Source organism: Tursiops truncatus, chromosome 4 (assembly GCF_011762595.2).
Source record: "Tursiops truncatus isolate mTurTru1 chromosome 4, mTurTru1.mat.Y, whole genome shotgun sequence".
NCBI classification, from domain to species: Eukaryota; Metazoa; Chordata; class Mammalia; order Artiodactyla; family Delphinidae; genus Tursiops; species Tursiops truncatus.
In genome coordinates, this window is record NC_047037.1 from 136,192,555 (window position 1) to 136,210,193 (window position 17,639).

Consider the following 17,639-nt stretch of genomic DNA (forward strand, 5'->3'; position numbering starts at 1 on the left):
TTGATATGAACATTATCATAAGATTGCAAAAACAAGCTTAGAAATAAATCCATAAACTGGTGAATAAGAGTAAAATAATATCTATAATATCCTTTTTACCATAATATTAAATGCCATTTTACTAGACTGGTACAAAATATAATTTCAGACAGTGGCTGTCTACTAATTACACAGTAGCCAGCACAGCAGGGCTACTAGCATACCTAGGTTTTAATGCCTGGGGAGCACACCTCGCAATATTTAGTCGGGCAGAAGGTCTAGATAAAACAAAGATAAACCAAGGCCAGAATATTAATAAATTGTGGGCGGATCTAGAATCTGGAAACTGAGACGATACATGAAAAAGGAAATCAGGGAGTTGGACAAAGATACAGTAACAGCTTAAGACGATTAATTTTCGGGGAATTCCGACGGGGAAGGAAGGCTGTGCCCGGAAAGGCGGGAGGGGGGGTTGAAATCCGTGGGAATGCCTGGGAGAGCCTGCACAGCCTAAAGTTTTTATGATGGCTCCGTCCATAATTTCTGTACGCTTGCATTGGCCGCCTCAAAGACCGAGCGACAGGATTTAATCAAGGTGTCAGCCGCAGGGGCATCGTGAATACGGGCGAAGCGTCCGGAATTCCTGAGATGTCTGAAACGCGGAGGCGGCCTCTTCCCCACCCCCCGCCGCAGCCTCCGTGGGCATTTTCCGGCGAGGGGGGCACGCGAGCCCTTCGAAGAACAGCTTAAATCCGCGGACGTGCGCGGCTGGCGCGCTCCCCGGGGATGAAGGTGAGAACCCCCGGCCCGGGCGCGCGAGGGGTGGGTTCCCCGGGTCCCCGCGTGGCCTCAGAGTCCAGCCCCCCTCCCCCCGGAGCGGGCGGGGCTGCGGGCGCACGACGCGGAAGCGCTGGGCTGTGAGGGCGGTGGCGCAGGGCCCGCGCGCGCTCTGCGGGCCGCAGTCGGCGCGGGCGCGGCGGGCGCGACGGGAGCGGGGCGGGGCGCGGCTGGGCGGCCGGGGAAGAGGCGGGCGCTCGCGCACAGGCCGGGCCGCCGCCTCGCCCCCCTTCCTCTTCCCCTTCCCTACCTCGGCCCGGCCATCCCCCTCTTCTCCCCTCCCCCGAGCGAATCACGCGCCCTCCTCTGACACTCGTAGCGGGCCCGAACTCCGAATTTATCCTTCACGTGACCTGAGGGGGTTGGGTGGTTGGTTGGGGACGGAGGGGGAGAGGGAAAGGAGGGAACGGAATCTGCCGTTGCCCGAGCAACAGGCCCCGCCCGCCGGCTTGGGGCCGGGGGGCGGGAGGAGGACGTCAGCACGTCAGCCGGGGTTTTGCGTTTTGATTGACAGTTGCTATAGCGACCGGGTCGGTCCGTCGCCATTTTGTTGGTTGGTTTTTTTTTAAACCCTTTCGCTTCCCGCCCGAATAATAATAAAAAGCCCCATTGGAGTGAGGCGGGGGTGGCGGCGGCAAGAGCGGCGGGGGGATCCGGGGAGACTGCTGCTGTCGCTGCTGCTGATCGCGGCCCGGGACGGGCTCAGGGAGCGGACACCCCGAGCGGGGGGTGCGGGCGCCGCCGCCGCCGCCGCTTCTGCTGCTGTTCCTGCTGCTGCTGTTGGTGCCGCTGCCGCCGCCGGCGAGCGGGCGGGACCGGTGTGAGTGTGAGAGAGTGTGTATGTGAGTGAGCGTGTGCGAGGACGAGTGTGCGTGCGTGTGTGTGTGAGTGTGTGTGAGTGTCTGTCTGTCTGTGCGGGGACTCGGGGGCGGGCGGTTCGGGCTCTCCTGGCGGAGGAGCCGCCGCCGCCGCCGCCGCCGCTCGGGCCCCGGCGCTTCTCGCTGCGCAGGTTTGGAGCGCGCGCCATTTTGTGAGATTTACAAAATCCTCCTCGGGAAGAAGCCACCGGCAGCGACCGCGACTCGGCGCCCGGCCTCGCCGCCGCCGCCCTCCGCGCCGGGCCGGGCCTCGCGGCCCCGCCGCCGGGAGTCGGGGTCCGGGGACTGCGGTATTTGCCGGGGAGGGTGCTGTCGCCTCCCCGGCCCCGGGCGCCGCTGGAACCGCGAGCCGGAGAGAGACTGAGGAGGCTGCGGCTCGGCCGCGGAGCCGGGAGCGCCGGGGGCGGAGAGAGGAGGCCGGGGCGGCGCTGGCTGCGGAGGCCGCGGCGAGAGCGCAGCGGCGAGAGCCCGAGGCAGAGACTCACCGGAGGGAACGGCGCGAGCGCCCCGCCATCGTCCCGGTGAGTGTCCGGCCCGGCCCGGCCGCGGCCCCGCCCGGCCCGGCGCCCGGCTCCCCCCGCGGCCTGCAACCGGGCCCGTGCCGAGGCCGGCCGGGCGGAGGGAGGGACCTGCCATTTTAGGAGGAGGCGCCGCGGCCCGGGGCCGGCCGCCGGGGGAGGGAGCCCGACAGGCCCGGTCCCGGAGGAGAGGCGGGTGCGAGCGGAGGGAAAGTTGCGGAGGATGGGAGATGGGGCCGCGGCCTCCCGGGAGCTCCCGGGAGCCGGGGCCTGGGGGCCGGAGAAAGCACCAGACCTTCACTGGTCGCCCGAGCGAAGGGGAGGAGGTTGTCTTCCTCCTCCTCCTCTTCCTCCTCATCCTCTTCCCCCAGCTCCTCCCTCGTCCCTCCTCTTGGTCCCCACCAGTGTGGGAACGGCCGGGGTTCTCCGCAAGGACAATGCGCGGGTTAAGAAATGGGGCTGGCTGCCGGGCTAGGCGCCGGGGAAGGTCGCGAGTCCGGTCCCCGCGCGGCCCTTTTGGGGTGTGTGCTGGAGTCAGGGCACTCGGCATGCTCCGAAGTTGTGCAGTGAGTGCAAGTGAGCCCGGCCACTCGAGGTGGATTGATGACTTGTTAGGCAGCGGGAGGAATTGGTGGCTGAGGATGCGTAAATTATAATTGATACCTGGGTATTGCAACGGAACTTCACAAGTCTGTTAATAGGCACAGACCCACTCTCGTTTAGAGACACCGGAGCTGCTGAATAGCTTCACACTTAGCGAAAGGCCCCTCCCGGGTCCGAAATAGTTAAAAAATGGCAGAATTAGTGAGTGAGTGACTCTGACCACTTCTCTGTGCCTGTCGTCCAACCCTTGGATGATGTGAATCTTGTAATCGAGGTGCAGTACTTGAATGCCAGCACCATTTGGTTCTTGAATTCCGCCCAAGTTGTTAGAAAATACATCTTATAACATTGTTTTCACACTGATTTAAAGATTAGGACGAATAGTGCCAGGCACTTTTCTTCAGGGCCTTATGTGTATTAAGTCGCTTATCCTCCCGGTAGGAACTGTTACCCATTTCACAGATGAGGAAACTGAGCGATGACTCATCCAAGGTCATACAGCTGGGACCAGGAGTCTGTAGCCAGCCTGGGCTCTTAATCACTAGGGTATAACTCATTATTGTAAATACTGGCAAATTTTGGAGCGATCTGTGTGTAATGACTCAGGATTCTAACCTAGAGCTTCTGTCCACGTATAGTGTTTTGCATGGAATTAACTTTGTGGTTTGCGGAAGCGGAAAGGAAAGGTTGAGGTGAGGGCCTCTGAATGAAACTAACTAGTCAGCTTCTGCCCCCCCGGCCCCCCCCCCACCGCTCCCAGTCAAACTACGTAGACAATTTTTGAATGGAAGGAATTAAAAAATATTCTTCAGTGCGTTTTGTTCACACTTAAATTTAATTATAGTCATGTAAGTATTGATGAGTCATAAGAAAGTTTTGTGCAAAGTTATTTTTAGTTACTTTTTATCTTTGAACACTTAAGATTTTCTCTGTGATCCCTTACACTTTACATATACAAAGTATTTAAGAATGGATATATTTAATATTTTGGGGGCGTTTTCATAATTCAGTGGAATTACCTTTAGCTTTTGTTTTGTAAACTTCTTATATCTTGATAAGTTACGAGAATTTTTTTTCAGCTAGAGGATAAATGTGGAAAGAGAATTAAAATTTCAGGTGCTAAGATTTTAAACGGAAGATCATTTCAAAGAGACTGCAGTTATGAAAAAAGTTCACTCCGTTAGATTAAGATTTTTAGTATACATATGACTTACACTTAAAGTGTACACCCAGCGCTTTTGGAGGATTTGCCTTGGAGTAGCAGTGATGTTTATGGTGGCTGTCCAAATTCATTTAGACTTCAGACCTTGCCAAAAAGTTGAGTCCTGTCAATGTCTACAGCAAGTTGTAATGTAAAACTGAGTATAAAAAGTTCATAAGAAGCGTGAGCTCAGAAGTTAATTATCCTGAAAGGAAGGGTCACTCCTGTGTCTGTAAGGTGAAGACTCACTCCTTTGAAATCTAAAAAAGATTATGGATTTGAATAGAATTAAGTGAGTGGATGGTCCTTATTGGTAGTTTGGGAGATGGACTAAGTGATCTAGTGAGATCTTGTTTTTGTTTGGAATATGGAATTTATGTTTAAGATCGTTTCTTACATTTCTTTTAAAGACTTTTTGGTGGAATTCAATGGAAACTTACAAACATACATAGTTACTGTGTCCTGGGGATTCAAAAATTGAGTTAATCCAGCCTCTTTTAAGGGCACTAACATTCAAAACAAATGAAGATGTTCCATTGTAATGCAGTGTCTTGTTTGGGAATGTAGATGTTAAAAAAACCCCTGCCTTAGAATTTTTTTCCTCTAGAATATTGTCTGATGTCTGCCCCTTAGTTTCATTTATGGAGATTTTTTTGTGTGTATGACTTAGAGATGTTGTGGTGGGGAGTGTGGTAAGTGCAACAACTGGTATTTAAAGAATTTACATAGGTTTTTGTAGAGCTACAAATCCCCATGAAACCAAATTTAAGATAACTTGTTATAATACGTGGTGAGAGTGACCTTTGGCATATGTTTTGTTTTGAAACTATGTAAAGAAAGAAGATGCTAATTTGTATTGAATCTTGGGTACTACTTGAAAACGAAACAAAAAAAAGGTTAGAAGTTTAGAATGCCCAGGGATGTTTTCACATGCATGTTTATGCTTGGCAACTATCTAGTCATGGGGAGAAAACTTGAATAGAAGTAACTTTATTATGAGTGAGAAGGGAATTAATTGCCTTCTACGTGATCTTAAAAATAAGCTTAATAGAAGAGGGGGCTTCATTTGTGACTTTATTTGTGGTAAGGTGTGTGCCAAATTTTCTTTGCTTTAACATTCACTTTTCCCTTGTCTCAAAGAACTTTCACATTTCCTACATACCCACCCCCACCCGCAAGCAGTTTCTCTTTTTATCCCCCCCCCAGAAAACCTTTATCTCAACCCAGCAGAACCCCAAAACTTCCAGAGTCTTTATAAAGAACTTGATTTTTCTCTCCCAAAATTTTAGTAGTCTTAGAATTTTGTTGTATTACTATCAGTAAATTTAAACTGTGAGTTAAGAATCACTATTTTCTGTTGAGTTTTTGGGTGGTTTTACCTCCAGATACTTGTGTGTATTTTCTGTTTAGAAGTAAAGATATTACTTGAAGCTATCAAACATGATCACCTGAAACTTGACACTATCATACTTTGCCCTGTAAGGTGAAATGCATGACTTTATTACTTTCGTGTGAGCACCTTACATGTATATATAGTGGTTATGCTTTTGGAAGGACTTCTTACCATATATCATTTTGACAATGGGCAACGTTTTGATGGCTAGAGAAATTATAGTAATTCATAACCCAAGGCGTGCACAGTTTTGGTTTAAAAATTTTGGGGGAAGGGGTTAAAATTTGTGGTTAATTACTTGGAAAAATCATCAAATTATTTTAAATTACTTAAAATTTCTCCCCAGTTGCCTCTAAATAAAGAAATCATTTGAAATCTTGCCTTATGTCAATGCTATAATGTTAAGCTAGAGCTGTAAAGTTTACCATTGGTTATGTGAAAGTGAAATGTTGACTTCACATGACTAAAGTAATTAATTTAAGGCTCTTATTAGGCAAGAGACAAGTCTTGTTTCCTAACCTAGTGGCTACAGGCAGCCTTAGTTTCATTTTTTGGTATATGAAAACAAAATGACTTGGAAATATTGCATTGTATAAACCAGCTAAATGTTTTTAAAAAGTTTTGGTTTTGCTTTGAAATCCTACTTCCAGAGTTGTATAACAATTTAAAATTCTTTATTGGAGATAACTTATGGTACATTGAACATCTAAGATAATGTGGTTCCTTGTAGGCATACTTTTTGCTAATACAGAACCATTTTGGCTTTTCAGCAATTGATTCTTCTCCCAGAGCTATGTATCCTCTCTTCTAGAAGGTGACTTTTAAAAGTTTGTAATACTGTTAAAGTTTTGTTTGTTTGATGGACGTGTGCCCATATCTGATACATAGTGCATAATAGTTTAAAATGTATCTTTACTCTTGATGAATTATTTTCAGTTTTATCTCCCCATAATTGGATTGCTTGTTCAAATTGATTTTGTGGAGAGGGGCTTAGTGAACTGGTTTAACATGGAATGAAACTGGTTTCAGCATCACCTCTATTTTAAATAACATACCTGTTCATTAAATAATCCCCTTATTTCTCTAAGTATATAAAATTTCGACTGGAAAGAGTTTATTATTTTTTTAAGTTTTATGGGTATTTGTGGTTAAGGTTGGCAGTTTAGCACATGCATTTGGGTAAGAAGATGCTCAAATTGTGACATCTATCCAAAATCTGCTTGATAGCAAGTTAGAGATAGCAGCTGAGGAAGCATGATAACTGTGGAGAGAGTATTGGCCTGTGAGATGGTGCCAGGCAGAGCCTCCTGAGTCAGGCAGGTCTGGAATCTCAACAGGTCCTGCCACTCACTGGCAGTGTGGACTTAAGGCACAGTGATTTTTCTAAGTATCAGTTTTTTCATCTGTAAAATGGGGTTGATGATACTTCCCATGGGGTTCTTGTGAAGACTGAGATAGCACACATACATTTCTTAATAGCTTTCTCCCTCTTTCCTCTTCTTCATTGATACTCATCTTTATGGTCTCAGCATAAATTCTACTTCTTCAGAGGCCTTCCCCCAAACTCCAGTCTAAGTGAGATTCCTTGGCCATGCATTCTTACAGACTCTGCTTTTTTTGACAGCCATCACTAAATGTTGCTATACAGTTATTCATATGTACGCGTAAGTACACGTACTCATTTATTGTATGTCTCTCCCTCTCTCCACTAAACTGTAAGGTCCATCTGGACAGGAATAATTCTGTAACCCCAATGCCTGGCACATAACAGGTGTAGCTAAATGTACATGTACATGGAATGATGGAATGAGGAACCTGTGTGCCACATTCTGCCTGAGCACCATTCCTTAGTTCTGCAACCTTGGGCAAAGTAGCTTCTGAGCTTTAGTGTCCTGTATCCAGATGTGCAGAGCACCCGCTGCCTTGCCCAGGATTTTGAGAATGTGAAATGAGATACTGTAATGAGGTGTTCCGCAAAAAGCGTAAAATGTAAGTTGGTACAGTAGCAATAATTTCAGTAGTGAGATTACCCAAGAATTTATAATTAGAGTTTCAGCTTTACTGAGCTGGTAAGTAGCTGTTATGTAATATTTATTAGTAACTTAATCTTTCTATATGCATTAGTTGGAACACAAGATTGGACCTGTGTTCTGACTAAATACAGTGGCTTAAACAAGGAGTTTACTTCTCTCTCATATAAGTAGCCTAAGGCTGATTGTGGTGGCTCCAAGATATAGGGGACCTTGGTTCCTTCTGTCTTGTTTTTCTATGCTTAAGGGGACACCATTTCCTGTATAGTTCAAGACAGCTGCTCACCACATTCACAGTCCAGGAACAGGATGTGGGGAGAGGACATCCCCTCTTTAAAGACAAACCTGGAAGTTGCATATGTGACTTTTGTTCACACCCATTGGTCAGAACTTAGGTGGCCACATGTAGCTGCAAAAGAGGCTGGGATATGTGGTCTTCAGTAGGTAGCTGTTTGGCTGAAAATCTGTTTCCACTGAAAGAAGAGAATCGGGGGGTGGGGGGATTATGAAACATTGCCTGTCACACTTTCAAATGTTTTGGAAGAAACTTACAGAAATGAACTTTGAAAAGACAACTTATTGCACTAATTAATAAGTTTATATTCCATATTTGCTCTTTTGAGCAAATTACTCTTTTGAACTATGGTGTACAAATTGAAATAGACTATCAGTACATAGTATATAGAGTATATACATATGTAGTCAGATTAGAAAAAATGTAACTAAACTTCTAGTAGTGAAGGAATTTTGGGTCACATTATTTTACTATGGTGTTTTCTGATAGAAACATGATTCTTGATTGCTTTGACTATTATATGTAAACAGTATTTGAAATCTAAGCTCTTGGATTTAGTTTTAGCAGTCCCCTTGACCGTTTTGTATGTATTTGTGCGCATATCCTCAGCAAGCAATACTAGGATATTGTGATTCAGTATCGCAATATCTTGTTAGGTTTTCAGTAAATGTTTGAATCACTGAAGCTGCAAGGAGGATGATAGCAGTGATATTTAAACATTTACTGTCCAGTATCTTCCTCTTTATTTCATGGGTTTGACAAAAGAGGAAGGTCTAGGATTCTTTGAACTAGCGTATAATTAGGTCAAGTAGAGACCTGAGGAACTAATGGGTCTCAAACAGTTTTCAGGAGAACTTGTCAAAGTTGTGGGATTCCCAAGCTCCGATACTTCTCTTTCTGTAGGTATGGGTGACACTCTAGAATCCCCTTTCTTAATTTGGACTCCAGGTAATCCTGATGCAGTAGAAACATTTTGAGAAACATAGACGTAGTTCATTTCTCATTTTAGAGAAGGAAGGGGATGCAGAGAAAATAAATGACTTAACCAGTGCCTCAGAATAAGCAGGTCTGGGGGTTCTTTGTTCTTTCTACAGAAGAGGGGACAGAGAATAGAGTACAACTGCATTTTTTTTTTTTTTTGGCGGTACGCGGGCCTCTCACTGTTGTGGCCTCTCCTGTTGCGGAGCACAGGCTCCGGACGCGGAGGCTCAGCGGCCATGGCTCACGGGCCCAGCTGCTCTGCGACATGTGGGATCTTCCAGGACCGGGGCACGAACCTATGTCCCCTACATCGGCAGGCGGACTCCCAACCACTGCGCCACCAGGGAAGCCCTGCATTTTTGATTTTATAGGAAGATCTGTTGTTTTCAAATATGTTGCTATTTATGTGTGAGCTCATTGGTAGTGAATGGTTGGCTCACTTACCTGTCTTCTTAGCCTCTTAGAAGAATAGCCTGAGTTGGTCAAATAGTATTTAAAGGTGGGAAACTGAGGTTTTAATTCAGGTGTAGTTAGTGTTGGTGCTGTAGTGAGTAGGGTAGTGTATCTCCAGCGTTAGGGTAGATGACAGGTAGGTTTTGACCTGGCATGTTTAGAAGGAACAAAGGGAGGTCATGTCCTCAAATTATTACTTTCCTTTTCTTCTGGTTTGCTTGCAGTTCTCACTGTTGAATTCATTCCTTTAGATTAAGGTAAGAGCTGGATTCCCTAATTTAAAGTGGAAATATTCCCAGAGGAATATCCTTTATCTGTTATCAGGCTAACACTTTATTTTTATCATTTAGCTGGCTGTCATTTTAAACATTGGAGAGTAGCACCTGCACTAATAAGAGAGCTTTTTGGGACGGGGAGGGAAGGATAGGGCACATGTGCCCTTGCCCAAGGAAACCAAAGGCATGTTTGAGAAATGTCTGCTTGTGGTGCAGTCCTGGAAGGGTTCACGGAGGCTTCTCTGGTGGCCGGAGGTTGGTAGCATTAGACTGGCACTTGCTGGCCTTCTGTTGCTAAGAGTGTCCGTAATGGGACTGTGGGTAATTTTGCTGAGGACCACTGGGCTTGATGGAATACGGAGTCATTGGAGTAGGAGTGTTCTCTTTTTCTTAGTGTTTTTTCATCGTTTTAGGGCTCCTATTTGAGCAGTCTTATATCAGACATAAAAGGTATCATTTTGATCTAGAGAATTTTAGTTCTTAACAATCAACAAGTTATGTATTCTCACGATTAAAAAAAAAAAAGATCCAGCCCGGTAGAATGGTGTCACCTCCCCACCCCCTGTGCTCCATAAGTAATAGCTATTTAGTTTTTCCTACTAGAAATGTTCTATACATATAAATGTACAACTGTATATGTAAACATTTAGTATATACACGTCTGTTACAAAGCTGTATATTTAGTGCGATCCTGATTTTTTTTTAGTGTGACATTGTGTGTGTGTGTGTATCCACTCTGTGTACTTAAAATCAAAAGCAAATGGGATCATGCTGAACACACAGTTTTGCAACTTAAGCTTCTTGATCATCTTAGAACTATTCCCATATCAGGTGGTAGAGTTTCCCTGTTTTTTTAACGGATGGGAAGTATTCCATGTTATGGATGCAGCACAATTGAGTCAGTCTCCATTAAAAAGCATTTAAATTATTTTCCCCTATCTTTGCTATTTTTAAACAATGCTGCAGTGTACATCCTTGTACATGTAACTTTTCTGTGAGCATTAGCCAGAGAGTATATATTTATAAGGGAAATTGCTGGTTCACCAGGTATGTGCACATTTGAATATGTATTACCAAATTGTCTTCCAGAAAGTAGCACCAATTCGTACTTCATCAGCAGTGTCTGAGAGTGTATAGTTTCCCAAATCTCACCAACACTGGTGTTATCAAAGCTTTAAATCTTTGTTAATTTAATAGGTGAATAGTGAAGTCTAATTGTTTGAATTTGCATTTCTTTATGAGTGAATTTGAGCATCTTAGTTGTACTGTAAGTCTTGTACATTAAATAACAAAGTATTCATTCTTTGTTGTTTAGTTAAAATTGTTCTGTGATTTTCCTGTATTTATTCTGTTGAATGAAAAACTGTTTTGATAAATTGTAAATGCTTATAATTGTACCTGCTTTGATAAATTGTAAAAGGGGCTTCTTGTTCCTCTTCAGCTGAGGAAACATTTGCCTGTCCTCTGTATAAGATATGTGAATTACGGCGGTAGAAACTTTGACTACAAAAGTAAATAAGGTTTGGTGACCTGTGCTGTTAGTGTTGAGACAGTTGTGTGTATACAGGCAAAATTAGCACAGGTAAGACCATGGCTGCTAACAGTTAGAGCTATTGCCATACAAAGAACTAATTAGAAGAACGTGGGGAAGGCAGACAGATGGGGCATCTGAGCAGGCCTTGTGGAGGAGGAGGGATGGGAGCTTGGTCTCGAAGAATGGATGGGCTTTTTACAGTAGAACCTGGGGAAGTGACAGTCGGCTGGAAGAAGTCATATGGGCACCTGTGGTGGTGTGCCTGGAGTTTAAGAGCGTGTGTGTGTGTTTATGTGTGTGTGTGTGTGTTATGTTGGGGGAGGGATAGGAACAATTGCAGTGAGAAATGAGAGTTATGGGTCTTAAAAGGAATTTGAATTTGGGGCAATTGAAGGTTTTTCAGCAGGGCGATGATGGCAGATCCATGGGTTAGGGAGATGACAGCCTAAGAAGGAAGGTTTTGAAAGGCTCATTCTAGGTGTACAGGCATGAGGAATAGGAGAGGGAAAAACAAGACAGAGGGAGAGCCAAGTTTGGAACATGTTGAGTTCCTAATTATTTAATTTTCAACAGAACAAAGTGAATATTGCTGGATTCAAATAGCAACGTGCCCCAGGTTTTGGAGATAGAGAGGAGAGAATTCAGCTTTGGTGGCAGTATAGTAAAGGCCATGACGAGTTGAATGACTGGCTGCATGGGACAGTTGAGAATATTTCCTGGTAAGGTCCTGAAGGAACTGTGGAAGAACAGAAGATAGAATTATTATTGTAGCTCAAACCTTACATTAGTGACAGGTGGAAGTAATTTGTAGCACCATTAAAAATGAGCTAAAAAATGGGGCAGTGGGAGAAGGCAGTGTCAGAAGCTGTGATTCTGGAAAGGAACAGGTTGTATCATAGTTCACGGTTTGAAAAGTATAGAGTAGTTAAACATGTGAGAGTTTAATTTATTCTGAGTGTCTTAGTATTTTCCTGAAAAATACCATATTCTGTTTATTTTCACATATGTCGTTATTGGGAGACCAATCGTCTAAAAAGCATTTATCTTGTGAGGCAGATAGAGCTATTTATTGAGTACCTACTAGTGCCAAACATGGCACTAGGGCCTGGGAATCAATGCTGAAATAAAGCCCTCGCCGTGTGTGCCATCACGGAAGTTAGTTGTAGCGGGGGATCTTTAATAGCCTGCTCCTAATCCAGAGTAGGCTTAAGGACTCAGTCTAGAGTATACATGAATTTTCATTAAAGGGAACACAGGCTATGAAATTGAGTAATGTTTGATGTTGCTTTTGAAGGTCAAAATTTTTGTCTCCTTTTAAGAGTCCCTTTGACAGTTAATTTTAGGTTAAAGTTTATTTGGATATAAGTAGGACTGCTGTCTTTAAGACAGATACTGTCTGCTGAAAAATTTGTTCTGATTTGATCGTTTCTCCTTGAAAAAGAACAGCTGTCATCACAGTGGTGTGTTTTACTTCACCTTTACATCAAACACATTTTATTTATTTATTTATTTATTTATTTATTTATTTATGGCTGTGTTGCATCTTCGTTTCTGAGCGAGGGCTTTCTGTAGTTGCGGCGAGTGGGGGCCACTGTCCATCGCGGTGCGCGGGCCTCTCACTGTTGCGGCCTCTCTTGTTGCGGAGCACAAGCCAAACACATTTATTTTTGAGAGACCTTACTGTGGTACAAAAGACTGTTTCATTAAAGTTTTCCAAAAGAGCAATGGTGAGAAAATTATTAGGATCTCAACATATTTTGCAATCTAATTTCAATTTTTGAATTTCCTTATAGTGGTTTTGTGGTACAGTTCAAAATGTCAGTAATGCTAGGTAAATTTACCTAAGAATTGGCCTGAAGGCCCACAGCTACTCAGCAGTACTGGAGTCAGCTATGCAAAGGGAAGAAATTGAAGACAGAAGTCTTAGGATTCATGGGAGATGTTTGGAAAAAGGCTGTTTGCTGAATAAGATAAAGATACAGACATCTGAAGTAAAGGATGTGGGCATATAGGGAAGGTCAAGGAATAAAATTCAATAGAATGGATAGAAATGGAGGAGAGATTTGAACAAATGGATGAACAAGAATTCTCAGTTCTTTAAAAAAAAAAAAAAAACCTCTTTAATGATTTATTGTGACTTCTAGGGGAAAGACTAGACTAGTCATAGGACCCCCTACCTGGATGATCTGGCTCCAGCTGACTTAAGCTGTCCTGCCTCCCATGTCTTTGCATGTCTGCTTCCTGGGCCAGCCATCATCCCTTCTTTGTTTTAGTTAACTTCTTTTCCTCCTTCATTTTCAGTTCAGATATTACTTTGTCAGGGAAAGCAGAGTCCTGTCCTAGTCACCTCTTCTTTTTCAATATCTCATGTCTCCCTGTACTTTTCTTTCACAGTGCTTATCACAGTTGGTAATTTTTTTAGTGCTTGTTTTATTAATACCCTCCAGAGAGCAGGCGCAGTGGTGTCTTGCTTCCCCTTGCATTCTAAGAGATTGGCAAGTGTTTGGCGTATGGTGAGTACCAAATAAACATTTGTTGAATGAATCCGTGAACTACGTTTTGGTCTTTACTAGTTGGTCTCAAGGACCAAATGATTACATAAGGGGAATGTACATTTGGTGTAAGAGTTGGACAGGGATTATGGGAGCCTTGAAGAAGAAGAAGAAAGGTGAATCCTGTCTTTTTAAAAATAAGCTTGGAAAACTATGTAGCCAGTAAAAAGACCAAGTTATTTACTCATGGATTAATTTAATCAGTGCATATTGAAATACCTACTAGTTGTTAGAAGTTCAGTGTTGGTATTAACGGAGTTGAAAGATTGTGCCTTCTCTATTAAAGGAGTACATAATTTTACTAGTTTATTGAAATAGATACAGTTTTTAGTTTCATTTGGAATGGTTTTAAATTGTGGAGGGAATCAGGCTGGATGTTCTTTATGATTCTTAGCCAGCAAAGTGAGGTTCATTCAGCAATTATATCTGGAATGTCAATCCAGCATTTGCAGTAGCTCTCGGGTTCACATTTAAAATAAGCTCTAGCTTTGACGTCATTTAAAAAGTGATAGAAGGGACTTCCCTGGTGGTGCAGTGGTTAAGAATCCACCTGCCAGTGCAGGGGACATGGGTTTGATCCTTGATCCGGGAAGGTCCCTCTTGCCGCAGAGCACCTAAGCCTGTGCACCACAACTACTGAGCCTGTGCTCTAGAGCCCGCGAGCCACAACTGCTGAGCCCACGTGCCACAACTACTGAGGCTGCATGCTCCACAACAAGAGAAGCCGCCACAATGAGAAGCCCGTGCGCCTCAATGAAGAGTAGCCCCCACTCGCCACAAGTAGAGAAAGCCCTTGCACAGCAACGAAGACCCAACGCAGCCAAAAAAAAAGTGATAGAAAAGTGAAGAAAGTGGTTTGGATGCGTTTTGGCTTTACTTTTTCTTCACATTTGGACAACAGAACAGGAAGAATGATTGAGGGAAAGTTCGTTGATGGATTTTCAAAAGAATTGAGTCTTGTAGTTAGAAAATTACTGAAGCTTTTGATCTTGTCAGGTGAATGATCTTTTTAAAAGCTTAAAAGGGACTTGTTTTAAAGTAGTTCTGAAACCTTTCTCGGGGACTAGTTTCTGTAGTAAATATTTAGAAAAGCAAATATTCAGATTTTATGTTTTGGCTCTTTGCCTGGCCCCTTGCCAGGCCCTTGGGACGTAGTTGTGAGTTAGATGGACATACATGGTCCCATTCATGGTCATGAAGCTCTTCAGTATGGTTAGAGTTCACTGTAGAGAACTCTAAAGGAAACTTGGCTTGATGCTTCCATCATCCAGCTATCCATTTGTCCATCTATTTATGTATTCCTTGAACTTAGTTCTGGTGGCAACATGTTAGACTATATTGTTGCTTCATTTCTGATAACAAAGGGGCTAAGGGGGATAACGTTTATAGTACCAATGTAAAGTAGAAACTTGGATCTTCAGCTTGTTGGCACTGGCAGATTTTTTTAAAAAAAAGATGTTCATGTAAATCAGTGAGTTTCTCTTATTAAAAAATAAACTATTTAATAATGGTAACATTATTAAATAATGCTAGTATTGATTGCCTGCTATGGGCCAGACTCTACATATTCATTATTAGTTATTTTAATATTATCAGCAGCCCTAGAAGGTGGTGGATAGTATCTGTTTATAAGTTAGAAAACTGAGATGCAGGGAAGTAAATTTGCTTAAGGTTAATCATAGTAGATTGCTTATGCTGCTTCCAGGTAATAAAAAACCCAGTGAACAGTTATGGGCCCTAAAGTTAAACATTGAGATAGAAAAGAAAAAGGAGCATAGAGCTTCTATAACCCATTAATTGAAGAAATAGATAAAAGTTCTGGTATGCTGGGATTGATGCTTTGTGCTACTGGTTCATTAGTCTTTCAGATAATTAACCAGAACATCTAATCGCTTTCTATGTTTGGGGAATTCTTTCCCTTAAGAATCTTGGTGGGTGGTAGACGTCTTCCATTACGAAAGCCAGTTGCTCACATTCTCTGCATTTTTGGGGGGTTAGGATGCAATCATATGACCTGGGACCTCCATTCCACTACCTCAGAAGCCAGTGATTTGCAGAAGCAGGCACTTTGCAGAGTCTGTGTTCTGCAGTGCAAGGGGGATGGCAGCTGCGGCTCTTCTGGAGGCAGTCAGTGACAGATCCAGTTGTAGCATTTAGTTCCGGGGTCAGTGGTATCTCTACAAATCACAGGGACCGAATCCTGTGTTGTCTCCACCGGACCAGATCTGTGGTTTGAATTTTCGGTGTTCTTGGTTATGTAGCCTTCCAGCCTGGCCCTCCTGGGGTTTTCTGTGAGTTGCCTAATACACTTTAATAACTTCCTTTACAGTTTCAACAAAGGTAGAGTTAGTTTCTTTTGTTTGCAACCAAGAACCTTTACTCAGATGATACTAATTATGACAATAGACAATTCTAAGGAACTCTGTGGTCAGGGTTACCTGTATCTAGATTAGAATTTACTAAGTAGAAGAGTTCACAATATATATTAAGTGAAATACTCGTAAAACAACTTTGCTTATTGATTTAATGAATTTGCTGAATTTGAGTGCCTGTTCTAGTCCAGGATATGTTCTAGGTGTTGGAGATACAGGAGTGACAATGCAGGTAAGATCCCTGTACTCACAGAGCTTACGTTCTATTGTGAAATGTAGAATAAGCAAGAAAGCAAATAACATAATTGACCAAGAGTGATACATATCATGATAAAAATAAAGACAGGATAATGTGATAATGATGTGTGTGTGTATGTTTAGGAGTTGTATCTTATAAAAAAAAACATTTACTTTAAAATTGTTGTCAGGAGTCATGACTTCTGTTTTTGACTATGGGGCAGTAACATTCTGAATTTACCCTCCAGCTAGGAAACTGGACAAAATACATGGAACAACTGTTTTCAGATATTAAACAATAGGCAGTGCAGAACCACGATCCCTAACAGATGGGAAACAAACGAGGAGGTCCTGTGATGGTGCACCTTTCTGCCTGGAGGCAGATCTCAGAGCAGGGAAGGAGATCCCCAAAAAAGCCAGTGAGTTGAGGAAAGAAAGATTGGAGTTGGGGGAGGCCAAAATGGTTCTGATTTGAGGAGCAGAGTTCTGGAAAGAAGGGAGTTATGCAGAGAAAGAGTTCCATAAATCTCCTTAGTGGTCCCCTTAAATGTTGACTGAATGCCAATGTGTGGTGCATGTGTAGGTACAGTTTTATGAAGGAAACATTTCTGGGGAAGGAATCCACTGGGAAGCTGTAAGCAGAACAATTTTCTGAGCTCACCCAGGGCTGGAAAATATTTGAGTACTTGATAACCAAAGTAGAAAGATCTCATTATATGCTGCGTTGATTGAGACTCCAAAAGGGTCATGTCTTAATGGGGCTAAACTAGTCCTAGAATAAAGGTTACTCTAGATCCGTTTGAAAAAAATCTTAGAAACAAGCCTTAAAAGGGGCAAACTACAATTGACCCTTGAACGACATGGCTTGAACTGTGCAGGTCCACTTAACACGTGGATCTTTTCCAGTACTGCAGTACTAGATGATTTGCGGTTGGCTGAGTCCATGGATGCAGAACTGCAGATATGGATGACTGGCTGTGAATTTATACTTGGAGATTTGACTGTGTGGGGCGGTCAGCATCTCTAACCCCTCTGTTGTTCAAGGGTCACCTGTAATTTGAAAGTAATGTAATTGCGAGTCATTGCAAAGGCCAATACTCTTTAAAGAAACGTAAAGAAACCCAACACTCAACAGTGTAAAATGTCCAGCATCCAATCAAAAATTACTAGATGTGTGAAGACGTAGGTTAATGTGACTTACGATTAGAATATCAGTAAATTGAAACCAACCTAGAACTGACATGTTAGAACTAACAGGCAAGGACATGAAAGCAGTTACTGTATTCCATATGTTCAAAAAGTTAGAAATTATGAAAGGTATAAAAAGATCCAAATAAAACTTTTAGAGGTGAAAACTAATGTGTGGAATGAAAAATATATAGGATGGCATTAATGGCAGATTAGACATGGCAGAAGAAAGATTAGTGAGCTTGAAGACAGAAGAGAAAACTCAGGAGAAACAGAAATGATAGAGAAAATGGAATTAGCAGACAAGGTTATT

The 17,639-nt window shown here is 43.2% G+C and overlaps 1 protein-coding gene across 5 annotated transcripts in view; it reads left to right on the top strand.

Annotated features, from left to right (window-relative positions):
- Window positions 1-371: 371 nt before the first annotated feature.
- The window catches only part of DYRK1A (dual specificity tyrosine phosphorylation regulated kinase 1A), a 145,571-nt gene continuing 128,303 nt past the window's right edge, over window positions 372-17,639 (top strand). For 2 of the 5 annotated variants that reach the window (XM_033856074.2, XM_033856077.2), the window contains exon 1: window positions 372-771. The gene's annotated coding sequence lies outside the window, so the exon portion shown is untranslated. Of the gene's footprint in view, window positions 772-2,077; window positions 2,216-17,639 lie in introns of those variants that run through there. The other 3 variants (XM_019922617.3, XM_033856080.2, XM_019922621.3) reach the window with 3 other exon arrangements.